The 14,659-nt window shown below is 45.9% G+C and overlaps 2 non-coding genes across 2 annotated transcripts; both read right to left on the bottom strand.

Annotated features, from left to right (window-relative positions):
• Positions 1–4,520: 4,520 nt before the first annotated feature.
• Positions 4,521–4,592, bottom strand: Trnaw-cca. The gene has a single exon. It is a non-coding gene; the product is annotated as a tRNA-Trp (tRNA).
• Positions 4,593–5,226: 634 nt separating this feature from the next.
• Trnad-guc lies at positions 5,227–5,298 on the bottom strand. The gene has a single exon. It is a non-coding gene; the product is annotated as a tRNA-Asp (tRNA).
• Between the last annotated feature and the right edge of the window lie 9,361 nt (positions 5,299–14,659).

The raw sequence follows: 14,659 nt of genomic DNA, 5'->3' as shown, positions 1-14,659 counted from the left end.
TTTCTCTGTGGCTTTTGGAGGCTGTCCTGGAACTGGCTATTGTAGACCAGGCTGGCCTTGAACTCACAGAGATCCGCCTGCCTCTGCTTCCCGAGTGCTGGGATTAAAAACGTGTGCCACCAACGCCCAGCTGAACTCACGGCTATCACAGTACTCATTCCCAGTGACTTATTTCTGTCACTTTGTTCCATCTCCTGCAGACTTCACAGCTTAAGTCACCACAGCTGGGGACTAAGTACTCAAAGCTAGCCTTTGTGGGACAGTTCAGATTTAACCCATAAGAAATACCTCATAATACATATACATATGAGAAGATACTGCAAAGCCATAAAAAACATATTGACATTTGAGAACAAGAGAGACTGTGCTACATGCTTCATATCCTTAATCCTAGCAGTTGACAAGTAGAAGCTCCTGGATCTCTGTGAGTTTGAAGCCAGCCTGGTCTACATATTGAGTTTCAGCCACAGCTATACAGTGAGACTCTATCTCAAGGGGGAAAGAGGTGGGGGCAGGGAATGGTGGCACATGTTTGTAATTCTTATACTTGGAAGACTGACTGTGCGTTGAAAGTCCAGTCTAAGCTACATAGCTGGTTTCAAGAGAATCAAGCAGAGCTGGAGTGACGGTTCAGTAGGTCAGTGTGTTTGCTCCACACGCAGAACCAACAGAGGTGGAGACATGACTCCATAGAGTTGTCTTCTGACCTCCCTGTGTCCCCTACATCAGGCATGTGCGAATACCACACCACCACCACCACCATCATCATCAAGTTAAAAGCTACGTAGGGCTTAGAAGGATGACTCAGCCATTAAGAACACGTGTTACTTTCCTAGAGGACTGTAGTTCAGTTCCCAACATCTCCATCAGCTTACAACTGCCCAGAACTCCAGTTCACAGGGACCTTGTGCCCTCTTCTGACCTGCAGCACCAAAAATCCAGACACATTTTTATGTATTTTTTATTTTTTATTTTTTTTGGTTTTTCGAGACAGGGTTTCTCTGTGGCTTTGGAGGCTGTCCTGGAACTCACTTGGTAGACCAGGCTAGCCTCAAACTCACAGAGATCCGCCTGCCTCTGCCTCCCAAGTGCTGGGATTAAAGGCGTGCGCCACCAACGCCCGGCCCAGACACATTTTTAAAAATTAAAAATGCAAAGAAAAGAATACTGTTGGTCATTTGTTGTCATGCTGCCATTGTATCTGAGCAAATCAGCGTCTGGAATGAAAAGGATCATGTTGGCCCACAGTTTCAGAGATTTCAATCCATGATTGGCTGGTTCCATCTCTCTTAGGGCTGTGACAAGGCATAAACATTATTACAGATGGGCATGGTGGAGGAAAACTCTCACCTAAGACAACTGAGAAGCAGAGACAGGAAGGCAGGAGGAACAAGATATACTTGTAATTCATAGACCTACTTACAAGTAAAATGGTAATACACATAAAATGAAAACAAACTGAATCTAATATATATTCATCTATCAGGTCCTGCCACCTACTAGCCCATTCAGTATAAACTGATCAATGGATTAACCCCAGCGATGAAGTCAGTGCTTTCAATGGGGCCCGTGGCTGTGGGCTAAGCTTCCAACATATGGACCTTGGGGACATTTCATGCCAAAACTGTAACAAATACTAAATTAGTACTGACCATAGCGTTTATAGTACTCCCACTGTGGGAAGGGAGTCCAATGATGGCTCCACAGGGAAAGGCGCTTGCTGCCATTCCCGATGACCTGAGTTTGATCCCAGAACCCCCAAGATGGAAGGAGAGGGCCCGTATGTTGTCCTCTGGCCTCCCATAGGCATGACTTAGCACATGCACCTTTCCATAACGAGGTAGCTGTTGGGCTGTGAGGTACAGGTGGGTTCTTTTTGTCTGTATTTCCCAAGATTTCTACAGTGAACACACATGAGATGGTTTGACAGGCAAAGGTACCTGCTGCCACGCCCAGTCCGAGACTCACGTGGCGAAAGGAGAACTGAGCTCCATAGGATGTTTTCTCGATTCCACCGTGACAGCATCAGCCTCCCCAAAACAAAACCAATGCAATTAACCTAAACTAACACGAGAACTGAGCGTGGGGATGCCGGCTTGTCACATCAATGGGAGGCTGAGGTGGGCAGAGGACAAGCTGGAGGCCAGTGTGGTCTACACACTGAGATCCCGTCAAAAGAGGAAAAGAAAACCTACCTCAGCCTCCCACCTTAAAAAAAAAAAGCCAATCTGAACTCATCTGTCTTCAATATTGCAGATTTAAAAATCCCATTTAATCAGCTCATCCAGAGACTATCTGTTTTAGGTAATTGACTTAAAATAATCTCAGAAGAAAGATTATTAATCAGGTGAACACATAACTAGATTACACTGTACTAGTGGATACATCCCTTTTAGGATAAATACTAGATAATTATTTAATGAACAAGTACAAAGTCATGAAAATTCAGGAGCTGGAGAGATAGTTCAGTGGTTAAGGGTGCTTGGTGTTCTTCCAGGGGACCTGAACTGTTTCCAGCAGCCATGTCAGGCAGCTCACAACACGTAACTCCAGCTCCAGGAAGCTTGACGCCCTCTAAGGCCTCCAAGAGCGACCACCAACACGCATGCACGCACGTAGATAGAACATTAGGATAAATATGTATAACTGAAGATTCAAATATGGATGTGTGTATTCCCGAGTTTTTCTTTTTTTTTTTTTTTTTTTTTTTTGGTTTTCACGAGACAGGGTTTCTCTGTATTGTTTTGGAGGCTGTTGGTCCAGCCCGGCCTGGAACTCACAGAGATCCGCCTGCCTCTGCCTCCCGAGTGCTGGGATCAAAGGCGTGCACCACCACCGCCCGGCCCGAGTTTTTTCTTGACATGCTATTCCCATATAATGAATGCAGACCAGTTAAAACGAAGTGTTAGATTGCTTCTAAATTGTACTAAGTCACCCAATTAACCATTCTAAGAAACTTCACAGATCCAGCTTAGGGGGAAAAGCTAGAACCTGTAAAATGGAAGTTTTAGAAGAAAAAGAGTAATCCGCCAGGTGGTGGTGGTGCATACCTTTAGTCCTGGGATTCAGGAGGCAGGACAGGCAGATCTCCGAGTTTGTGGCTAGCCTGGTCTACTTGGTGAGTTCCAGGACAGCCAGAGCTTATAGTGAATTCCGTCTCAAACAAACAAATGATAATAGGTACATATATTTGCCCTAGTTAGCTCTATCAATTTCACAAAGCCTAGGATCAGCTGAGAAGTCTCACCTGTGAGCAATGGCCAGATTCGATCCGTCAGTGGACCTGTCTGTGGGGACCTGCCCGATAATTGATTTGGGCCAGCCCAGGCCCACCAGGTGGTACCACTTTGCAGGCAGGTGGTCCCGGGCTGTGTAAGAAAGCCAGCAGGAGCTTGAGGGCTCTAGCAAGCAGCGTTTTCTGTGGCTTTCCTTCAAGTTCCTCCTTGAGTTCCTGCCCTGATTTCCCTCAATGATGGACTGTAACTTGTAAGTTGAAATAAACCCCTTCTTCCCACAAATGGCTTTGGTCAGAGTGTTTTATTACTGTGACACAATTGGGACAGCAAACAGAATGCTTCTGCTTTACAGATTAGATAGCATTTTGGTATATTTGGACTTGACACCCTTACCTTGTATGGTAAACAAGACCTGCAGTCTTACCTTCCCCGGCTACCCCTTGGGTGCAGTCCAGAAAGTCTAGGCCATGCTCTGTGTTCTTGGTGATCTTGTTCCATCCTGACATGAACTTCCTATGTGCACACATCCTTGACATGTGTCCAAAGCATTAGGACTCCAAGAGACTCATCTTTACTGAACCAACGCTTTAAAGGTTCTGTCTCCAAACAGTCACATTCTGAGTTACTGAGGATGGGGAAAGGGAGCGGGTTGGCGCTCCAACAAGAAAACTTCGGAGAGACAATTCAGGGTTCCCCCACTTTGCATCTCGTGAACCTTGACACAGCTTGGTCGGAACATGTCATTGGTACAAACTAACCTTTTTAATGCAGACAGAACAAGTTGTATCACCTTGGAATGGGCTCTATGACGCGGGCCAGAGTTAGTGTCTCTGTTTTACGACTCCATTCCAGGTTATGCTACTTTCATGGCACTAACTCCAACGTTTGGCACCCAGTGGCTTAAAATACAACTTTTCTGCTGCTCAAAGCCTGTGCTATTTAATAAATTCTACGCGATCGTACTTGCTTTCAAAAGGCAAACAGATTAAAACCAGTTTTGGACAAACAGTAGTCACAATATTGTGTAATTGCTCTGAGAAAGAAAATGCTTAACGCAGAACAGTAAGGCCACTTCTCAAGTCATTAACTACACACACACAAAGCCACTTCACGGCCTTCAGGCGTTACAACTTATGGTAAGCCTTACTTTTCAGCAGCTAAAGTATTATGGTAACTTTTCAGCCAAGCTTTAAAACCCAAAGAGCATTTTCTAAAAAATGGCGGGAACACACCACAGCTCGCATTAAACTAATGAATTCAAAAGAAGCAACACCAAAAGAGCCATGACCCCGACGTGATTCGAACACGCAGCCTTCTGATCTGGAGTCAGACGCGCTACCGTTGCGCCACGAGGTCCTGCTGGGCTGTGGCTCGCGCGGTTTCTTAGGACTCCGCTAACATGGCGGTTGGAGCCCGCCTTCCCCGTGCGCTCCCGCCTTTTCCTCGGGAGCTGGCGGAGCCGGTTCACTCAGCGCCCGACTTGCGCTGGCAGCCGCTCTCCGTCTAGGCTAGGAGGTAACCAGCGGGCGGGAGACTCAGGGATCGCGTCTAACCCGCTCCGCAGGCTCGCAAGAAACCCGCGCTTCCTCTCCCGTCCCCGCCACTTCCGGTCTGGCCGCCCCGCCCCGCCCGTTAGGGGCGGAGACGCCCTCTCCCCTCCCCCACGCGGCCTGCGCGCCAGGCAGCGACCTCCTTTTGTATTCTGGCGGGACGCCACTGCGCACGCGCGGGCCTGCGCCGCTTGGCGCCTGTGCGCCCGTCCCCGCTGAATGGCCGCGCTGTCATTTCCTGTCCCCAGGCTGCTGCCGGGGCCAAGAGCGCTAAGCGTTTTCTCTCGGAGAGAGCGAGTTATCTTCTCACCGGGAGGGTTGAACTTAAAAAGCGATTGCTGTGAGGGCGACAGAATGCGGTTCGGGGTTTACAAATGGTTTCAGCACAGGTGACAGGAATGTCACGTTTGTGACTCCCAGGCCAGCAAAAAATACACTACCTCCCCGTCGGGGAATTGAACCCCGGTCTCCCGCGTGACAGGCGGGGATACTAACCACTATACTAACGAGGAACTGTGCTTATTCGTTCTCCCAGATGGCTTCTAAAGGATAGGACAGGTTTCTCCGAGCTCCAGTTCCTTCCTTCAGATCGAGGATTGAAAACTAGATTTCTTGGAATGACTGTTGCACTTTTTAATCTGGGCATGTTGCTAGCTCTCTCTGTCTCTTTAGAATAAAGTATATTTCGAATTTAACTCTAGCGAACTAACATGAAAAATATCTTAGCAGAGCTCCAAGTTTTCCAAATGTGTCAGGCTTTCTTTCGTGTTTGAAGGCATATGAGTTGAGAGCCTCACAAATTCGTGTTTTATTTGGAAGGTGAAGTTCAGGTGCCAGATCTCTAACACGGCCAGAGCTGTTGCGCAGCCCTGTGTCTTCAAACAATTCGTCAGCGTTCGTGACACAAAAGGATCCGTGCTCATGGTTAGCTACCTTCAAATGAAATTTTACTGACCGACCGACTGACTTTTCCTATATCCGTTTTTCGGGTGTCTACAACTTAAAAATGACAGACGTATGTTTGTACATGGCTAAGGAATATTGCGTTTAAATAACAACAACAACAAAAAAGTGCCATCGATTAACATAGGGCTGTGAAAATACAGCAACACTAGCCACACTACCAACAGGATCAAGCCATTTTTCCAGGGGAACAAGGATGGCCTCACTTATATAAACTTTTGTTTTGTCACCAAGTGCATTTATACAACCATAGGTAAACAGATATGAAAGGATTCAGATGTATGGAACTTAAAATTTACCAGTCATTGTGTTAGGCGCACTGGGCTATTTTAATGGGTAAATCCCGATTTTATGGTCCTTATGTTACAGTAGAAGCCAGCCAGATAATAACAATACTGGCACTGTCACCTATGTACCTTCGGGTCCTTTTTTGCAGTGTTTTAAGAACAAGTCAATTTTTATAGATCACGAATTACTTAAGATCAAGTCAGTTTTTATATATCACAAATTGCATGGTAATTTAAAAAAGTAACATCTGTTGGCAGGGATTATTTGTTTAATACAGTCAGAAATGGCGGTTTCTGAGGTGTGTTTCCGCCCTTGAGTTTTTTTCTCCTCTAACTTTACTAACTTCCTCAAATAGCAGAAGCCTTCAATGTTCTGTAGTATGTGTTCAGTTCTCATTCTCCAGTAACTCTAGCGAGGTCCAAAGGTCCCTTTTCTGGGTAGGATCTAAAGGACTTGCACAGCAGTTGGCAGAGCTACAAGGCAGCAGGAACCGAGGTTAGCTGAATCACCTGTTTGCCCTACTCCGTATAGGGAGGAGAGGCGCTTACTGCCGGCTTCACCCTGCCCCGGTCGAGCTAATCCTGTGTTCTGGTGTGTTGCTGCACCCTGGGGACTCTAAGCAGTAGCCTGAGTCAGCGCAGGCCAGGGAGCCTGCAACCCCGCACCTGCTGTCCGCCTTCCTAAAATGGAAAGGAAAAGCTGGTAATTAACCTGAACCCGGTGTGGGGGACTCCTCACTGTCGGCATTGGGAGAAACGGCAGTCTACAAACGCTGCTCGCAGTAGGCAGTCAAGAGGTCACCCGGTGTTCCGTGGAGGGAAATAGCATAATGACAGTTAATAGTATTGGAGCTTCGAGTCTTGATGGAGCTGAGGAATTGTTTGGGTAGTAATCCTGTTTCACAAAATGACTCACACTTATCAGCCTGTGAGGCGAATAGGGCTGAAAGAGAGAATCGTAGGCAGAGCGACACAGGTGTGACACAGGTAGGCAGTGGGAAAAAGTTGGGAATCCTGCAGGCTCTGGCAGCAAATCCTGGGCTTTTGTGTTTATATGACACATGTAACATGTTTGTTCCTGTATTATTATTGACTAGTCAACTATTATAGCTGGCAGGCAATGTGTGGTCACTTTCTCATGTACTGAACTTACAGTGTGCCAGATATTGTATTAGATACATTGGGATATTTCAATGGGTAAATCTTGCTCTTATGGTACTTACATTATCAGGCAGGCAGACAATAAACATTATAACATGTTAGACATCAGGCAATAACCAATATAATAACAGCATGTCAGACATCAATAAGAACAGATAGAATAAGATTAGGGAGTGGCTAGTTAAACAGGCTTGATGGAGGTAAGTTTAGTTGAGAAGTGAACACTGGGGCCGGGAAAATGACTCAGTGGTTAAGAGTGTGTGTGGCTGATTCAAAACGAATGCACAGCAGCTGTGACTGCCAAGTCTGCATGGTCGGAGCCGTCGGGATTCCATCGTGGATGGGGAGGGGCTCCTAAGGCCCCACCTGTCTGTGAAGGAGACTCATCTTCCCCCAGTGGTATAGCTGCTGCAAAGCTGCCCTTGCCCAAGTACACAATCCCCACTGATGCTTATGGAAAAACCCTGAATAAAGGTTTGGCAGGGGATCCAGGTAGGAGGGATATAGGAAGGGGATCTGTTGGAGAGAAGAGGTCTGGTGGGAGAAAGATAAGAGAGGAAGGGGTGCATGAACGAAGTACATTATATATGTGTGTATGAAATTTAATGGAACTGAAAAAGAATAAAATGTTTCTTTGTTTTTAGTCTTTTGAGACAGAGTTTCTCTGTGTAACCCTGGCTGTCCTGGAACCAGGCTGGCTTTAAATTCACAGAAATCCTCCTGCCTTTGCTTCCTGAGTGCTGGAATTAAAGGTGTGTGGCAACACTGCCTGACAGAGTTTTTTTATTTTTATGATTTTTATGTTTTCCTTTCTTTCTTTTTCTTTCCTTCCTTCCTTCCTTCCTTCCTTCCTTCCTTCCTTCCTTCCTTCCTTCCTTCCTTCCTTCCTTCCTTCCGTCTTCTTTTCTGAACCAGGGTCCCTCCATATAGTCCTGGCTGTCCTGGACCTCACTCTGTGGAGTGGCTCCACCTTGAACCTACAGAAATATCTCTGCCCTTTCCCCCACTTCCAGTTCTGGAATTAAAGGCAGTTTTGAGTAGAGAATGGCATGGTGTGATTTATGCTTTTAGAGTCTTTGAGCCAGGTATAGTGGGGCAGGCCTGTAATTCTAGCCCTTTGGGAGGCTGATGCAGGAGGATTACAAGCTCGAGACTAGCCTGGGTTAATTTGGGCTACAAAGTGTCTGAGCCTGGATCATAGTGAGGTTATGTCTAAAAATGAATGAATGAATGGATAGATAAAATAAAAACAAAAGAGGCCAGGAATTGACTGGGTTGAGAACAGACCGTAGGGAGATAACAAAAACAAGAAAACCATTCGTGAAGAAATCTATTGCAGCAATCCACATAGGTGTCCCGGCTTGTTTTTCTGTTCTTGTGATGAAACACTTTGACCAAAAATCCCTTAGGGAGGAGAGTTTCCTTTATCTGACATGCACTCTTCACTGAGGGAAATGAGGTCAGGAACTCAAGACAGGAAATTGGCAGCAGGATCTAACGCACACCAAGGATGACTAGTGCATACTGGATCGCTTTCTGGCTTCCGGCTCAGCTCATCTTTTTTTTTTTTTTTTTGGTTTTTCGAGACAGGGTTTCTCTGTGGCTTTGGAGGCTGTCCTGGAACTCGCTCTGTAGACCAGGCTGGTCTCGAACTCACAAAGATCCACCTGCCTCTGTCTCCCGAGTGCTGGGATTAAAGGCGTGCGCCACCAACGCCCGGCTCAGCTCATCTTTTAATACATCCCTGGCTCACCTGCCTAGAGACAGCGCCATCTACAGTGGGCTGGACCTACCGGCATCCGTTGTCAATCAAAATCTTTCATAGTCATGGCCATAGGACAATCTGACCAAGGCAATTTTTCTTTTGGGGTTCCCTTTTCCCAGATAATTTTAGCTAGGTTCGTGTCAAGTTGAAAATTAAAACTAACCATCACGATAGGAAATTGTGTTTTACGTTTATCTTTTAAAGTCATTGTTACATTGTTTTACTAGGGTTGCTCTTCCAGAATGGCTGGGTTTTATTCCCAGCGCCCACAAGTTGGCTCATAACTGATGTTATTCTAGTTCTGTGGATCCTTTCCTGTCTTGTGTCTATCTCTAAGGTAAACAAAACCCAGCCTGTGCCCCCCAAAAACCCTACCCTCTACCCCCACTTCCCACTTGAAGAAAATAAGAGATACTAATGACTCATCCTCTCCCCGACAGTTTGGGGGTCAATTTTCTTTCTTCCTTTCTTTCTTTCTTTCTTTCTTTCTTTCTTTCTTTCTTTCTTTCTTTCTTTCTTTCTTTCTTTCTTTCTTTCTTTCTTTCTTTCTTTCTTTCTCTTCCTTCCTCTCTTCCTCCCTCCCTCCCTCCCTCCCTCCTTCCCTCCCTCCCTCCCTCCTTCCTTCCTTCCTTCTTTCCGTTTTTCAAGACAGGGTTTCTATGTATCGTTTTGGAGGCTGCCCTGGAACTCGCTCTGTAGAGCAGCTGGAACTCACAGAGATCCACCTGCCTCTGCCTCCCGAGTGCTGGGATTAAAGGCGTGCGCCACCAACACCCGGCTTTTGCAGGGGGGGGGCAGTTTTCAAGCTGTTAGGAAATCATTCTGGGTATTTGGAGGTGGAATGGGATAATTTTCACAACTTTGCTTTCTTTGTTTCTTTTAAAAGCAAAACAAGAAAAAACAAACAAAACCCTGCTTTGGGTGCATAGCTAAAATATGGTTTCGCGTTGCTTGCTGATCTAAGGAAGAAAAAAAAAACTGTCTGTAGCACGTTTGCAATGTCGTCCTCTTTTATCAGCAAAGCGTTGTCCTAAGAGTTTACCCATCCTTAGCCAGGTGTGGTGGCTCACATCTGTCTCTAGTCCCAGCATCTCAGACACTGAGACACGAGGACCTTCTGAATTTCAGGCCACCCTGGCTACAGAGGAGAGCCTGTCAAACAAACAAATAACAAGCAAGCAAAATCCCAAAAAGCGAAGTTTACAATCTAATCAGAAAATTGCACGCAGCCCTACTCTTTATGCATTTATAAATACTGAGAAAAGTTGGAAAGAAATAGAAAAAAAATCTGTTAAAATGTGTCGATCTGGCCGGGCGTTGGTGGTGCACGCCTTTAATCCCAGCACTCAGGAGGCAGAGGCAGGCGGATCTCTGTGAGTTCGAGGCCAGCCTGGTCTACAAGAGCTAGTTCCAGTATAGCTTCCAAAGCCACAGAGAAACGCTGCCTCAAAAACAAAAACAAAACAAAACAACAACAACAACAACAACAAAACCCAAAAAAGAAAAAATGTGCCGATCTGGAAACCTGGTGGTGGTGACGCATGGTTTGAGGCCAGCCTCGCCTACAGAGCGAGTTCTAGGACAGTCAGCTAGGGCTGCTACACAGAGAAACCCTGTCTCAGGGGGGGAAAAGTTGAATGAGAAAATAAGGTCAAGACTGCTCCAAGCTATATGAGGAGTTTTATTGTGGATATGAGAGAGAGAGACATCCGGCATCTGGAAGGATCCAGACTGAACTGGGCCATGAGAGGAGAGAGAAGCGAAGAGAGGAAGAGAAAGAAGGAGAGAGGGCAGGAGAGAGACCGGGAGCCAAGAGAGCCAAGCGCGTAGTCAAAACGGTTGAGCTATGTAGGGAAGAGGAGCTGGAGGAAGGGGAGGGGAGCGGGTGAGAAGAGCCGGGACTCAGCGATAGGTAATGAGGATGCTGAGAGATGCTGGGAGAGCCTGGCGGCCAGCATCAGCTTTGATATGTTAAATAGGTACCCAGCCGGGTGCCCCGGGTTTCTAGAGCTCTAGCAAATGTGCCGATCTGTATTTCCGAATTTTCTACTATATGTGCGTTATTATCCCGAACTCGACAAACAATAAAATATTTTTCAAGTTACTAGTATTAGACAAAACAAACAGTTCAAATGTCCTTCCTTAGCCCTCTGTTGCTTTTTTTTCTTTTATTCTATCTACTGTGGTTTGCCTTGTTTCCTCATTATCGGGCAGCTAAAGCTGTTTATTTCCAGTCCTCAGCCTGGCGGGGGAGTGAGGGCGAGCGAGGAAGCGGATCCAACACTGGGCGGGCGGCGCTTTCCCGGCGTCCCTTTGTCTCAAAGCGCGGCGTTCCCGGTCTTTTGTTCTCCGCACCCACCAGGATTTGAGATTTAAAGAAAAACAAGAGCCGAGTCTCCTCGCGCCCTCTGATGTTCCAACGAAGTATAACCAGAAAAAAAATCCTCAAAGATCGCGGCCATTTCACATAACGGAGATGCCCAGAGAGAGGAGAATGTCTGGAATCTGGGGTGAATCACACACCAACAGCATTGGTCACGGATTTGAAAAACAAAACAAAACAAAAACCAACAGTGCTCGTGATGCAGGTATTTAGGAGAATTATAGGAGCTGGGATCGTAACTCTGGTGGCTTTTGCCTTAGCATGTGCAAAAGCTCTGGGTTTGACTCCTACCAATGTTACAAACCAAAACTGAAACTTAGAAGTAAACAATTCAGTTCCGAAAGCACTTGGCAAGAATTTTTATAGGTTCTAGGACCAAGAAAGTCAAGTAAATCCAATATAAATCACTATTCTACCCTCCCCCACCTCATCATCTGCCTTCTTTTTGAGACAAAGTTTCCCTTGTGTGGCCCTGGATATTCTGGAACTCGCTTTGTAGACCGGCTGACTTGATTTAAACTCACAGATATCCACCTGCCTCTGCCTTCCAAGTACTGGGATTTCAAGAACCTTTTTTGTTGTTGTTGTTGTTGTTGTTTTTTTTTCGAGTTAGAGACAGGGTTTCTCTGTGGCTTTGGAGGCTGTCCTGGAACTAGCTCTTGTAGACCAGGCTGGTCTCGAACTCAGAGATTCGCCTGCCTCTGCCTCTCAAGTGCTGGGATTAAAGGTGTGCACCAGCACTGCCCCGCCTATTGTTGCATTTGGATAAATAACACAATGCAAATAGAATGAAGTTCAAAAAGTAACAAAAGGTGTGTAGACAAAACTGTCCTCCAGTTTTCTCAGTTGATGACGTCTGGGTTGACTTGGCAGTTTATCAAGGTCTTCAAAAGATTAAGGTCTGTTCTGTTTTGCTTCTCTGTGGCACTCTGACCAAAGGGAAAGAGTCTATTTGTCTTAGAAGCTATGGTCTGTCCTTGTGGAAAGCCACAGCAGGAACCTGGAGGCAGGAGCTGAGGCAGAGGGATGCTCCTTGCTGGCTTGTTCTGCCTGCTTTCTTATGCAACCCAAGACCGCCTGCCCAGGGGTAGCACCACCCACAGTGGGCGAGGCCCTCCCACAGGAATCATTCATCAAGGAAACTCCTCAGAGGCACGCCCACAGGATGATCTGGTGGAAGTTCGTCTGTCCTAGAAGTTAACTTTAGTTTGTGCGAAGTCAGCAAGAACTAACCAGCAGGCTTCTTCGTTCTCCTGGGTCTTCCTTCTTTTCAACCTTTAGCCAACCAACTTTTTCCTTTTTACAAATGTCATTTCGTGGTGTATGGCCACTCTGAGGTTGGCGCTAGAGCAGAAAGCCAGTCTCAGCGAATACTCCAAATTCGTTCCTTTATCAGCAAAGGAGGGCTACCCAGAATTCTGTCAGGTGTCTCCTTGTTTGGCAAGCCTGTTACTAGGCTCCAAGGAGAGCCCATAGGTGATGATAATTAAGCAGAAGTCAATGGGCAACAATTGACTCTAGTATTTTCTTTTTTCAATACTCTAGGCAGTGGTTCCCACAGGGGGCAGCATATCCGATGTTTACATTAAGACTCATAATAGTAGAAAATTACAGTTACTAAGTGGCAATGCAATGTAATTATGGTTGGGGGTCACCACATCATGAAATTTGTTAAAGGATTGTCGCATTAGGAAGGTTGAGAACCATGGCACTAGAGCTAAGTGTTGATTTTAGGAAACAAAATCATAGTATAGGCTGTTTTCCCTTTGAGCCAATATTATTCTGTCTCCCTCTGCATTACTATCTCAGTCCAAGTTGCACAAGCTTTTTAAAGTCTTTTGCCCACATTCTTCCTCTTTCTCAAGATTTGGACCTTAGTAGTAACCTTAGTTCAACTTCCCTTATGTTTTCAAATTGTTGGATTTATTTTTTTCCTTTTATTGAAAGTAGATTTTTTTCCTCATATAATATATCCTGATTTTCCAAAAACACCAATGACAGTCTATGTGGAGAAAGGGGAACACTCCTCCATTGCTGGTGGGAATGCAAACTTACGCTGCCACTTTGGAAATCATGGCAGTTTCTCAGGAATATGGGAATCAGTCTACCTCAAGATCCAGCAGTTCCAGTCTTGAGCATACACCCAAAGGGCGCACATACAACAAGGACGTGTGTTCAACTATGTTCATAGTAGCGTTGTTTGTAATAGCCAGAACCTGGGAGCAACCTAGATGTCTCTCAACCGTAGAATGAATGGAGAAAATGTGGTACATTTACACAATGGAGTATTACTCAGCAGAAAAAAACAAAAAACAAACAAAAAAATGGAATCATGATGGAACTGGAAGAAACCATCTTGAGTGAGGTAACTCAGTCACAGAAAGACAAGCATGGTATGTACTCACTCATATATGGATATTAGACATAGAGCAAAGGATTACCAGCCTATAATCCACACCACCAGAGAAACTAGGAAACAAGGAGGACCCTAAGAGAGAAATACATGGCCCCCAAAGAAGGGAAAAGGGACAAGAACTCCTGAGCAAATTGAGAGCATGGGGGGAGGGTGGAGGGAGGTAGGAAAAAGAGAAGGGGAGAAGAGGAAGGGGAGGAGAACAAAAGGAATGAGGAAGACTGAGTCAGGGGAGGAAGAGAGGAGAGCAACAAAAGAGATACCTTAACAGAGGGAGCCTGTATAGGTTTAAAGAGATATCTGACAGAAGGGAAATATTAAGACCCCAATTAAGAATCTAGGCAGTAGTGGAGAAGCCGCCTTTGATGTCCTTCCCCTACAATGAGACTGATGACTACCTTATGTGTCATCCTAGAGCCTTCATCCAGGAGCTGATGGAAGCAGAAGTAGACACCCACAGTTAAGCACTGAGTCATACTCCAGGAATCCAATTGTAGAGAGGGAGGGGGGGATGAGCAAAGCAGTCAAGACCATGCTGGAGAAACCTACAGATACAGCTGACCTGACCTAGTGAGATCACATGGTCCCCATTGGTAAAGCTGGGCAACCAATGTTGGACAGAACCAAGCCCTCTGAATGTGGGTGCCCCCTAGGAGGCCAGGGCAGTCTATGGGACCTCTAAGAGTGGAACCAGCATTTATCCCTAGTGCACAAATGGACTTCGGGAGAACATTCCCTATGGAGGGATAATATTTATTTATCCCTAGTGCACAAATGGACTTCGGGAGCACATTCCCTATGGAGGGATAATATTTAAGCCCAGGTACATGGAGGAGGGCCTAGACTCTCCCCCAAATGATGTAACAGACTTTGATGATCCTCCATGGAAGGCCTCACTATC

The sequence above is a fragment of the Mesocricetus auratus genome, unplaced genomic scaffold (assembly GCF_017639785.1).
Source record: "Mesocricetus auratus isolate SY011 unplaced genomic scaffold, BCM_Maur_2.0 Super-Scaffold_100011, whole genome shotgun sequence".
NCBI classification, from domain to species: Eukaryota; Metazoa; Chordata; class Mammalia; order Rodentia; family Cricetidae; genus Mesocricetus; species Mesocricetus auratus.
Note: the sequence above shows the minus strand (reverse complement) of the source record. Positions and strands in the feature narration are given on the sequence as shown.